Raw genomic sequence first — 13,213 nt, 5'->3', positions numbered from 1 at the left:
TTTAATACATTTTATTGACATATAACAACTACACAAAACAAATAAATATGGGTTTGTATATGACTGTCTTGGTGGAAAGAATTAGAAGGTTTAGAGCTATAGGAAACATTGGTTAGCCTAGAAAAGAGCTCCAGGAAGGATATAATGTACATATCTTCAGGCTAAACCATGCTTAAAATTATCCAGAAAGATTACGGTACTTATATTTCTTAAAATCCTACAGAAGAGCAGCCTCAGCCAACAATAGTCAAGTTACTGTATATTATACGTTAAGGAGTTACTGCTTAGTCAGGCCATTTATGAGTTTATTTACACGAAGGAGAAAGACTCGGAGGTGGTTGGTGCTTGTTTGGGGTGGGAGCGTGAGAGGTGCAGAGATAGACCCATAAACTCTTTTTATAAAGGATTCCATGAACCAAGGAAGCTCCAGCAATGTCAGTTCAGTGCTCTGGTTTAAAATGTGACAAAGAGAGAGGCACATTCCACTTGTTTATTTTTTCTGAGCAACACAGCATGATGCAGATATAGTGAAGACTGGAGGAAATTCAGTGTCATTTTGTTCTCTAGTGGGTGCAGCTTTGCAAGCAACAAGAAAAACTACCCTTATCCTGAAATAATATTTTCATAGAGGGCACAGACTGCAACAGCAGTGTGAGGGGCCATGTTCAGAGAGCCTTGGTAGATAGCAAACTTCAGGGAAATATTGGACTAAGACCAGAAAATTGTGAACATATATGAGACAAACAACATGGATGAGGGACTGGGTGGGACTGCTGAGTATTTTTCATAGATAGACAGCATCATAATCCAGTGATATTTGAAGCATTGCTGTTAAGATTATTTTATATTGGTAAGGGATGCAGACAGTAGCCCGTTTCTCAGCTCTACGATCTTAAAAAACTAAAGACATGAAAAAGGGAACAAAACAAAGAGGAGTAATGAATCTCAAGGCAAAGAATGGTATATTCCATTTATGCTCTGTATTTCATGAGCTATTTCCCTCCCACGTTGTTTCCGTGTTAGTTACTTCTAACTTCAGTTGTGTAAATGATAGCAGGTTTCTTACTGTAAGTCGAGGTTGGTTGGATCACCCGGAGTGTGGAGAATTAAATGAATAAAGGAAGACCCAGGAGCCCCTTTTATATTGTGGGAGGCTAACACTACATTTGGAAACCTTCAGAGAGTAACTCTTCAGATTGCTTAAAGTCAATAGATTTATGAGAAAAACATGAAATATCTTTGATGAGTTGGTACAAATGACTTCTCTACATAGCCCTAATTCTGATGTTTTTTGATGACTTTAAGTATAAATTTTTGGGTAAAGTAAATTTCAAGTGTAACTATACAATAGCCTTTCAACATATTTCTTGTTTTGGTTAAAACAGGAAAGTTAGTTTCAGGTATTCAACCAAAAACCTTGTCTGGAATAACAGACATTGAAGTAAAATGGATCATATTTTATATGGAGTTGCTAAAAGGCACATACAGCTTTAATGATTTTATTTTGTTTAGACAAAATAAAACACCTGGGTGTCAGTGTCAGACTGGATTTCCAGGGTCTGCAACTTTCTTTCTATCACAATAATTGCCTCTTGACTCCATCAATTTTGTTCTTGAACAGGTTTAGACACAAGGGAGGAAAGAGTAAGACTCTCTTATTCAAGAGATTCAGATTCACTCCATCTAGCTATCACCTTTTTATTTCTGACACCTAGGGTTCTGGCTTGCTCCTATTAGTAGGATGCATGGATTAATTAAATGAACTCATTATTTTTTGTGGGTGCAAATGTGTTCTTTCAAATTCCCTACTTCAGTAACACTACTAACGTGGGTGTCCAAGTACAAAATTTTGGAATTGTCCTGAATTCTACCCTCTACCTCATATCTCACCCTTCATTGTTCATCAAGTTCTATTGTTTTCACCTCAAAAGCCAGTTTCATCTGTTCGTCCCAACTCTTGTTTTCCTAGTCTAAGAATTCCATCATCTTTTGTCAGGCCATCTGGTATTGCCTCTTATAAGTTTTCATTGCTGTTGGGTTTCCATTTATAATTTATCTCTCATGCCACATATTGGAGTCAATATGTGCAGTGGCAAAGAGTCTTGACCCAGCTGTCAGAGCCTGGATTAAAATTCCAGCTCTATCTGACCTGCAGTGAGTTGCTTAGCCATTCTGTGCCTCAGCTTCCTATTTTATGAAGTAAGGATAATAGTACCTTGTTGTTAGTGCTGTGGAGTCGATTCTGACTCCTAGCAAAACTGTGGACAGCAGAGTGGAACTTTGCCCGGTCTTTCTGCACCATCCTCTCACCTTCCGGCGCTATATCAGACAATGCTCCGCTGCTGTTCACAGGGTTTTCATAGCCAATTTTTTCAGAAGTGGGTGGCCAGGTCCTTCTTCCTAGTCAGGCTTAGTCTGGAAGCTCCACTGAAACCTTCCCCATGGGTGACCCTGCTGGTATTTGAAATACTGGTGGTATAGCTTTCAACATCACAGCAACACGCAGCCACTACGGTATGACAATAGACAGACGGGTGGTGTGGTTGCCTGACTAGGAAACTAACCCAGCCATGGGGGTGAGAGCACTGAATCTTAACCACTAGACCACCAGGGCTGACTATAACAGTCCCTAGTTCTGAGGAATAGGAGAGAAAATATATGTGAGGCACTTAGAAGAAAGCATTCCATGATGCTGACTATCATAAAACATGGTTCCGATCTGAACACTATGGTGATTCTCCTGTAACTTGTTGAGTATATTCATACCATGGCATATAAGGATTTTTGCAATGATGCCAGGTTACTTTTCCAGGCTTGTCTCTATTCCCCATAAATATGCCCTATCCATTCTAAAATATATGCTATTTTGTTGATGCATGCTGTATATTCCAACTACATATCTCATCATTTTCTCTTCCTAGAATGACCTTGCATTGCTTATTGCCTGGAAACCCCCATTTGTATTTCAAAGCTAGAGTCAAGTTCACCTTTGCTTGTTGTTTTTTCTGACCCTTGCTTTCTGTTATGGACATTGGTGTTTTGCCCACACCCCCTTGGTTCTGTCACTTTTTTCCATGTACGATGGCCTGATTTCCAATAGTCATTTTTGTCTGATGGCAGCCTTTGGGCTGCTAAACTCACTTTGCCATCCTGCTACTGAATCTACTTTACAAAATAAGCACTGGGATGAAGAGATGAGGTACAGAGTTCTTGGGAATTAACCTTCCTCCCAGAGCAGCCCTTAATTACTAAGCATCATACTGATGCTATGTAATGTGAGTATGCATTTTGCTGGGATAATCTTGAGGTATGTGTTTTGCTTTGTTTCCTGGAGTTTCTTTCACAGTGAAAACTTAACAACGTAGCCTTTAATGGCTGTGTTTCCTTCCTGCAAAAATCTGCTTGCATTCAAATTGTTGGCTCAGGGTCTACTCTTAGGGGAGCTCAAGGTAATATACTCCTTTATATACTTTTCCATAGCACTTTATATATGTTCTCTCCATGTTTCTTAGAAGATTTTATTATAGAAGATTTATTGGTTTTTATCTGTTCTGCCACCTCCTCTGAACTGTGAGACGCTTCAGCAAAGGGTCATATCTCGTGTATCTTTGAATTTCCATGATCTTGGGCTGGACTTGGCCCATGATGGGCCTTCCATCAATTGTTGGCTACTGAAATGAACAGAGAGTATCCTTTGTGTCATCAAAGTCCCTTAATCACCCTTTTTAGTCCTCTGGAGTATTTGACTATGATGTGACCTTAAACTTCCCTTTCAGGGACTGGAACCTTGTCCTTGAAACCCAAAGAATGGCTTTGCCTTCCCATTGGTCACTATTTTTTATGATTCTGCTTTCCTAGCCAGTCTTTCCCAAAGAAAAGGAATTAAGAAAAAAGAGAGGAAGGAAGTGAGAGAGAGAAAGGGAAAGAAAGTGAGAAAAGGAAGGAGCAAAATGAGAGAGAGGAGAAAGAGAGAGACAGAGAGAAGAAGAAGAAGAAAAAGGAGGAGGAGGAAGAGGAGGAGAAGAGGAAGTAGTAAAATGACAGGACAAAATTGAAGTAGAGAACAATGTTGAGAGTTCATGTTAGATACTCTTCCTCTTTTCAATAAATCAAAAGAAGAAATTAGCTGAGATAAAGGGACAGGAAAATGCAGGTTTGAGTGGAGTGGAAAAGGCTTCAAAAACTTGATGAGAAGAACAGTGTAGATAGATAATCAGTGATGGGTCAAAGTGTTGGCATTTCTTCAATCAATCATCAATTACAGAACATCTATCATATATCATGTCCCATATTGAGCAGGACTGAGACCATTATATCTGACAAATAATGTAAATCTATGACCTTACATTGGTCTTTTCATTCTCATTTTTTGGCCAAGCTAACCTCAAAATGTGTATAAATAATATCATTAACCTAAAATATGAAAATACATAAACAGAGAAAAATTATGTTAAATAACTTACTTAAGCCATGAAAGTAAGCATTCCTTCATAACATATAGCTGCTATCGATGTCAGAATCTATTATTTTGATATATTATTGTCCAGTAAAAAGAAAAGTACCTCTGGCAATATCACTTTGTTCTTTGTTATCTTTGCTGACTTTATCCAGAAAGCAGGATATTGAGTCACTGTCTCAAAACAGAAAAAAAAGTCTGCTGAGGTCTGCTCTGAGGTTTACAATATATTCTAAAGTAAAGTGTAATTTTATAACTCGAGTCTTCTGACCCAATTTCACAATCTTAAGAAATTTTAGGCCTATGGCAAAAGTCTTAATCTAATGAGTCAGATTTTAAATTCAATCACAATCTTACATTCTTCTTCTTTGATATGATATTTCCTTAGCAGTTTATCAGTTTGGCCCAAAAGATAAGCAATATTATATGTCAAAATTAATATACACTTTGGACCTCATGAAAAGTTAATTACACAATGACAAACAATGTACATAATAGGTAAGAGGGTGGATTTGTCATCTGACAAACCTGAAATAGAAATTTTTTTCTGTCACTTATGAGCTGTGACCTCAGAGAAGTTATTTAACCTCATTGTATTTTAGTTTCCTCTCCCAAAATGGAAAAAATGGACTAATGTAAGAACTTAATGAATTAAAAGATAGAAAGTTCATAAAACACTGCCTGGCAATGACAAGAATTCAATAAATGTGAACAATTTATAGTGAATATTTATTTGCCTTTCTGTGTGTTTGCTTGTTTAAGCTGTCAATTATACAGACCATCTTCCCATACACAGGGAATTCTCCACCTAAAAACCTCTGGGAAGAGGGAGAGTTGACTTTCCTCTACAGAGGTGTAAATGGCCAGTATTTGTGATGCTGGCATGTCTAGCCTCTTTTCCAAGTACTTAGGCTTGGAAACCAGATGCACGTAGCCTATACTTTGAATTATGAGATAATGATGAAAAGAAATATACGCAGAAGTGAATTTGTTTGGTGGAAGACAGAGACAACTGTAGCAGCAACCACCACCCTCCAGGGGCAGCAGTAGCAGAAGTCCTGACAGTCATGTCCAGAATTGTCAGCAGTGATTCCCGTGGCTTTGAACATCCAGTGGCGGCAATGGCGACACAAGAAGTGGCAAGTTTGCAGGGTGTGATTTGGCTGCTGCTCTGGTTGTGTGGCCTCTGAGTCTGGTTCTCCAACCAGTTTGGAATTTCTTTCAAAACATTCCATTATCTTGAATCAGCCAGTGTCAGTCAGCCTTTGTTGCTTTTAGTGAAGATCCTTGACTAATACAAAATTAGGACCAGACATATTTGCAATAAACAAGCCTAAGGGAAAATGGGGGTGGGGATAGGAGGAGAGCACATGAACACATGCATATTGAGAAGTCTGGGGTTTGTTAACTGGCCTAAAGGCAGAAAAATTCTAGCAAATATTAAAGGATAGAATTTAGGTAGCCAATGGCGTGCAGTAGCTGAGCCACTAATTAAATTACCCCCTGGGGTCATCTACTATAAAATAACAACTCAAAGCAAGGCTGTGAGAGACCAGTGGCTGTTACAGTAGAGTATGAAGGGAAATTCAATGAGTATGAGAGATTTTTTTTCTAAATGCATGAGCATCTTAAAAAAAGAATACGGTTTGCTCAAATTCCAAAATTCTTGACTTAAGGCTGTAAATAAGACTGTAAATAAGAGAATTTCTTTCTTTTTTTTTTTTAAGATTTTATTTATTTTATTTTTTCCCCCCAAAGCCCCAGTAGATAGTTGTATGTCATAGCCGCACATCCTTCTAGTTGCTGTATGTGGGACTCAGCCTCAGGATGGACGGAGAAGTGGTGCCTCGATGCACACCCGGGATCCGAACCTGGGTCACCAGCATCGCAGCTCGCACACTTAACCACCAAGCCACAGGGCCGGCCCATAAATAAGAGAATTTCTATGTCTATGTTAAAAGGAAAAAAAAAACCCCTATCATCTTTTGCTGCACAGAGCCAAGACACTGAAAACTAAACATAAGTTTCAGTCTCTGCACTGCTGAATTATTTTGGGTGAATTCATTGCCTCACTGACTTTCTTAGATGAAAGTTAGAGCACTTATTGGGAAAAATGGTGCCCAATGAAATTGGAATGGAGATATTTGGAAAATTCAGAGAAGCCTGAAATTCAATGCTTTCTCAGCCTCTTCTGCCTCCTGAAAGCTGCCACGCATCTGTTTTGATGAGATTTCCCATCTCTTGCTTGGCTCACCTAAGAGAGGAAGGAAGGGATCACCAAGAGGAGGTCAATTCTACTCATGCCCTATCCTAATAATTTCCTCATCTCTAAACTAATCAGAAAAGTTAGACTCCAGAACGCTTTAGGGGCACAAAATCAAACTCGGCAAAGCTATATGCATACACACACACACACACACACACACACGCACACACACAGAGTTGCAAGAACTTGCGAATTTATATGGGTAAAAAATCTGATGAATATACGTAAGATTGTTTTTTGAGGGTCTAGACTAGGAGTGGCCTGTGGACTAAATCTGCACCACTACTGTGTTAATAAATAAAATTTTATTGGAATACAACTCTCCTCATTCGATTACATATTCTTGTTTATGGCTGCTTTATTATTACAGCAGCAGACTTTAATTGCTGCGACAGAGAGTGTGCCACTTACAAAGCCAGAAATACTTGCTCTCTGGACATTTACAGAAAAAGTCTGATGATCCCCAATCTAGGCCAAGGAGGAGAGAACAAAGTTTTGAATCACACTGAATTTATTGATTTGGGTCAGCTATAGCAGCAATTCTGGAGACAATGTGCTGCTTAAGCCAGTGAAGGTGATTTGAATTTTTTACTTTTGTTTTGCGTTAGACTCAGTAGTGACAAATTCCACATTAAATTAGATGCCAGAAATTCCTTAGTATAATGTAGGAGAAAAAGATCCCAATAGTGGAGAAGTTAGACATTTTGGAGTGGACTAGTATGCATGAAGCACTCATTTCCCTCCTTAATTTCTCATATCCTCCACCTCTACAAATCTACAGAAGCCAATAGGAGTATCTCATTTTCAGAGGCAAAATAGGCCTGGTCACCATAAAAGGCATTAGGACTCTCTTGGAAATTGTATTGATCACACACAGAGGTATTTTGCTGTTGTTATTTTTGTTGTTTTGCAGTAGCTAATTGACCATGGAATTTCTAGTACTGAAAAAGATGGGCAATCCTTTAAGGCCCTATTTGATTGATATGTACAAAAACTCTGGGTCTGAAGGACAGAGGCTGGATTTGAACTCACAAGTCCTGAGTCTACTTACTGGTCCTCAGCTCCTGGATTAGAGGAGGTTAGGCTCCCAGGAAGAAAGACCACTCAATAATAGCACAAATTTTCAGGATACTATTAACCAGGATAACTGCACCCTGTGGAAAGAGAAATTCCTACATGAATCAGGAATAATTGAACCATAGCTTGAATGAAGACTGGTTTTAGGGGAATGAGTAAGCTGATGAGCCACTGGGAAGAGCGAAGACTTAAGGACGTTAGGTGATAAATGGAATTCTGACTCATGTATTCCTCTCAATAGGCTCAGATGAATCCATCTGTATTCATTAGGACTATACACGCCTGCAGGTCATAGAAAATCCAACTGGTGTGGTTTAAATAAGCAAGCATTCAGGTTGCACCTATACCGAGAAGTGTGGAGACGAGTAGGTATCAATGAGTTCAACAGCTCTGCGGGGTCAGAGGCCACGGCTCTGTTTCTCTTTGCCCTTCCCTCATGGTCACTGCAATTCCTGCCGCTACATTCATGTTCAAGGCAGGGTCAAGGTAAGAAAAAGGCTAAATCTGCTACTTTTTTCCCCTTTTATAAAGCAAACACTTTCCAAGAAATAACATCAATCCGACACACTCTGCTAAGGTATAGTGGTTGGATTGTGCTGTGTGTTCACCCTGACAATAAGAAAGTATAGGAAAAACAGGGAAGGTTGGTCATGGTGCATTCACTTGGGCTGGGCACATTGCTCCCCTGAATCAAAGTGAGGATGTTAGCAAGGATGAAGTGGGGAATGAATGTTAAGTTGCGAATTAATAAGGTCTGCCACAGCAGCCCATATTTATTTTGCCAGATTCCAAGTGTATGATTGGAATAAATATATTTAGTAACTAGCAACGCCTCCTATTTACCCATCTGAACCATGGAATATAGGTTACTATGGCAGAGAGGGCTAAATGAATTCCCTGGAGCTCTCCTTTCCTAGCAAGATATAACTTGCAACCAATATCCTCTCCCTGGGGAGGTGAAGACCATCATTAAAGACTAGAAAGAACCCCAGGAAGCCCACCAAGCATAGTGCTTCCTTTTTAGAGTTGTGAGGTATAAGATACAATGATTTACCTTGCCCTGTGAAAGAGATCTACTGGCATGCCCCAGACTACTGACCCCCAAATTTCATTAATATAGTAGACCCCTAAATTTTCTTGGTTTATTTCCTCTCTTCTGGAGCTCACTTGCCTTATCAAGGCTTCTGATGTACTTGCCTCTTATTGCTTATGTGGTCTTTTTAGCATGATGTCATTGATACAGAAGGGAACATTATGCTGTTCTGTGGAACGTCCACATGCTCCAAATCTCCTCAAGCTGTACTGTGATAGACCGTGTGTGAGAGAATTAACATAGATGAGGGACAAGCTTGTAAACGTATATGGCAAGAATCCCAGAGCAGAGTCCTTAACTGTTCTGTAGGTTTAAGAGCCTGATGAATCACAGTCACTATGTGTATATGTGTGTGTGTGTGTGTGCACTCGCACAACCCCAATATGGAAACAGATTTATTTCTAATGATTCACTTATAAGTTGGTTATTTGGGTGTTGGATTATTCCTAAAGAGAAACATATTGTATTCTTAATTAGATTGGTTACCCGGCCTATTGCAGAGCTCCATTTAGTCCTATTGGACTACAGAGTAGGGACAGTATGATAGTATGATGTCAATTTTAGGTCCTGTGAAAAGACAGCCATGAAATGCAGTAGGAGAAGAAAGAAGAGCCTTCTCCTGTCTGTGGGACTTAAACACAAAACAAAACAAAACAAACTTTCCCAGCCTACTTATTGATCCTTTTGCACTTCTACTGCTTTGCCTGAAATTATGTACTAATTTCGTTACTGAAGGGTAGCACTGACCCAACTTGGAACATGGATCTAAAGGCATCCGTATTCCAAAATTCTCTACCTCTCTTTAATTAATTTACACTAATATGTGTACCACCGTATTTGCATATAAATGTGGGAAAGCTTTAAATTGGGGTTGATGAAACACCACGTCGGTAGGCTGGCTCTGCCTGTAGGTCTGCTCCCAAGGTTGGTTCACCAAAGTTATTCTACTTTCTACAGCATCTTCTTTTCTCCATTTCTAAATACATAGATCACTCAAAAACCATAAAAGTTTATTTGGTACCACATGTTGGCTTCTGAGGATAGAGAAAGTGGGTAGAGGTGGTTGGTTACATTTTAGGATTATCTGGAAATTGAGTTTTAGTTAAACTGAGGCCTATAAAATAAACATTATCTTCTCATTAGGCAGATATTATCATTAGAAAGCAACATTAGTTCTATTGAAGAACGCCAGATGCACTAGGGGTCCAAAGAGGAGTAGTGGGGAGCGCTGGAAGGGAAAAAGAGAGAAAGGGTAGAGAGCTGTTGAGTGGGCAGGGCTCCAGGTCTCTTCCCCCCACCACACCTCCCCCACCCAGTCGTATTCAGGCACTTCAATCTGAGCACTTTACTGCTGCTACACATTTGATTTTCATCTCAGACTTTATTTGAAGACAGGATTCCATTGCTCAAAGACTTTTAAGAAGAACTAGGTAAGATGATGATTAACGTCCATTCCAAATCTTAAATTCAATGGCTTGGTACATAAAAGCTCACCACTTATAAAATTCTACCAATTTTTTGAAATATGTGAAATATTTTGTTTGTACTATAATTTTTGATGAATTTGAGAGAAATTAAATAAAGTCTACAATTTTTTTTGTGAGGAAGACTAGCCCTGAGCTAACATCCAATGCCAATCCTCCTCTTTTTTACTGAGGAAGATTGGCCCTGGGCTGACATCTGTGCCCATCTTCCTCTACTTTATATGGAAGGCCGCCACAGCATGACCTGACAAGCGCTGAGTGGGTGCACATCGGGATCCGAACCTGCGAACTCCGGGCCGCTAAAGCCAGGCGTGCGCACTTAACTGCTGTGCCACTGGGCCGGCCCCCATAAAATTGTTTTATGTTTAATTATAAATAAAAACTTAATAGTTAATAATAGACAAATACATTAAACTTTAGGACAAGAAAGGTTTTTTTTCTTCTTCTAAGGTTTGGTGTTTTAAAACAGCATTGGATCTCTGTTCTACCATTTCCTAGCGATGTGAACTGGATAATTGTCTTGAACTGGATTCTTCAATTTCCTCATCTGTAAAATGGAGATCATAAATATATCTACTTAGGGTTATGAAAATAAAATAAGGTATTTAAAAACTTTAGGAGAGTGACTGGAATCCACTAAGCATACAATATAAATTAGTAATTACTATTATTGCTTATATTGAAATCATCAACTCTACATTACTTGTTTGATCACTGAAAATTTGAGTAACTAATTTATGAAACGACAAAAAAGAAAGAAAGAAAGAAAAATTAGGACATTTAGAATAGTTTGAAGCAGAAACGCAAAAAGGAAAACAGATGGGCAATATCTAGACAGAAAATTTTGCTCAGTATCGCTCATCTGCTACTCCTTGCCTGCATGCTTTGTAGTAATATAAATTTTCTTTTTTTTTTGCAGTAATATAATTTTTTTTTTTTTGCAGTAATATAAATTTCAAACAGCAAGCAATATAATCCTCAATCTAGATTGTGTTTGCACCTCTTGGCTGCTGGCAAGGGCATGGGTGGATTCACATTTGATGATACAGCTGCATAGTCCTCACGTTTATCCCATGAGAAGCAAAGCTGTACAAAAGATTAAAATTAGTAGGAGACAATTATTCTCCTTATCGTCAATTCTAGACACATTTGGCAGCTTTTCTCTTGCAACAGAAGTACAATTCAAATAAAGGTGGTCGAGACTCTTCGATAGTGTTATTTTAGTTGAAAGCATCAAGTTCTCTTTAGTAGGCCTAACCTTCTTTGCCTAAGAAAGTGTTAAGATTAGTGTTTTTCACTTGAAAATTACATAGTTTCCTAAAAGCACCATCATTATTCATTCTCTTATTAATTTAAAGTATACTTATTCACAGCAAAAATAAATAGAAGCTTATTTGATTCAGGAGTTAGAAAAGCATGCTTTCTTCTCCTGCTGGGAAAAAGTTGATATTATTTTGGTTCCTTTTAATAAATGGCCATTCACATAGGTCCAGATCAGATATCAGGTTGTTTTTTTTAAGGAAAGACTAAAATGAAGTGGCTATATTTAATAAGCATTTACTGATTTTTACAGAAATAATGATGGTAAAAGATTAAGTCTATAGATTACTAGGCCAGATGATCATTTTCTGTTTTAATTAGTCAGTTCAAGTACTTAGGAATGATTTAAAACAAGAGTGATTTTTACTCACTTTTAATCCATAAGAGGAAAGGAGACCGAAGGCTTTTTTTCTCCCTTCTCTTGGGTCATTCTTGGTGTCTGTAGGGATAGTGCGCTTTCATGCCAACAACAGCTCCAAACTCTCAAGGTCTTACAACAGCACATGTTTATATCTCACTTCCACCGCACGTCACTCTAAGACCCAAGTCGATGGTCCTGGCTTATCTGGAAACTCATGACGGAGTGGGGGAAAACATGGCAAAGCGCGCAGAATGACAGATATTGCATTTCTTATTTCACTGGCCACAGCAAGTCACCCAGGAAGCCTGAGTTCACACGGTGGGGTGTAATCCCTCCAACTGGGAGGGTCAGAGATTACCTTTTGCAGCGCTCTTCACAGCTATAACTAAAAGATGCCTCGTCAGATCTCTGCAGGCTGCATCTGAAATGTGCAAGGAGAGAAGAATTTCAGTTGTAACCTAGGTTAGTCATTTCTCTAGTGAGGGAAGAGAGAGAAAAGATCAAATAAGAAGGAAAAAAGTTAAAATTGACATTTTATCCTGATTATCACCTCTAGCCATCCCCAAATTACTCTAGTTAAGAGTGTCTGGGGTTTATGTATCCTGACAAGAACTGGGTGCTTGGATTTTGTAAGGGCATTTTGCTCACTAACTTAGAATTAGGAGAGTCTGTCAAATTATTTTCTTTCTCAATAGCTATTTTGATGTAAGTGTTCTTTCAGTTGAAAATTTCTGTAGTACTACACTAGTTATTATGAATATTCAAGTACTTTGCCATTCTTTATATATTCCTTTTTATAATTTTTGCCTTCATGTAGATCACAGAAACATTTTGATGTCAATTAAATTATGATATGATGTAAGGTAAAAGAGGTTGGTGGGACATTTGGATTCTAAAGAATGTAATTTGACACAAGATATAAATTTCAACCCTATTTTTCTCCTTCAGAGGAGTGCTGATTCATTCTAAATTCTTAAAACTCTAAGTCAAGGATAATGATGCATTTTATGTTTCATACAAGGGGTTTAAGTTTATCGCTGCAGAAGTTATATTAAAAAAATCTGACAGGAACAAATTTCCTTTAAAATGGTAGAAACTGTTTTGTAATATGCTTTATAATTTGTATTGATAACTGCGAGTTAATTATTTTTTGAAA

This window comes from Diceros bicornis, chromosome 23 (assembly GCF_020826845.1).
Source record: "Diceros bicornis minor isolate mBicDic1 chromosome 23, mDicBic1.mat.cur, whole genome shotgun sequence".
NCBI classification, from domain to species: domain Eukaryota; kingdom Metazoa; phylum Chordata; class Mammalia; order Perissodactyla; family Rhinocerotidae; genus Diceros; species Diceros bicornis.
This window is presented reverse-complemented; position numbering follows the sequence as displayed.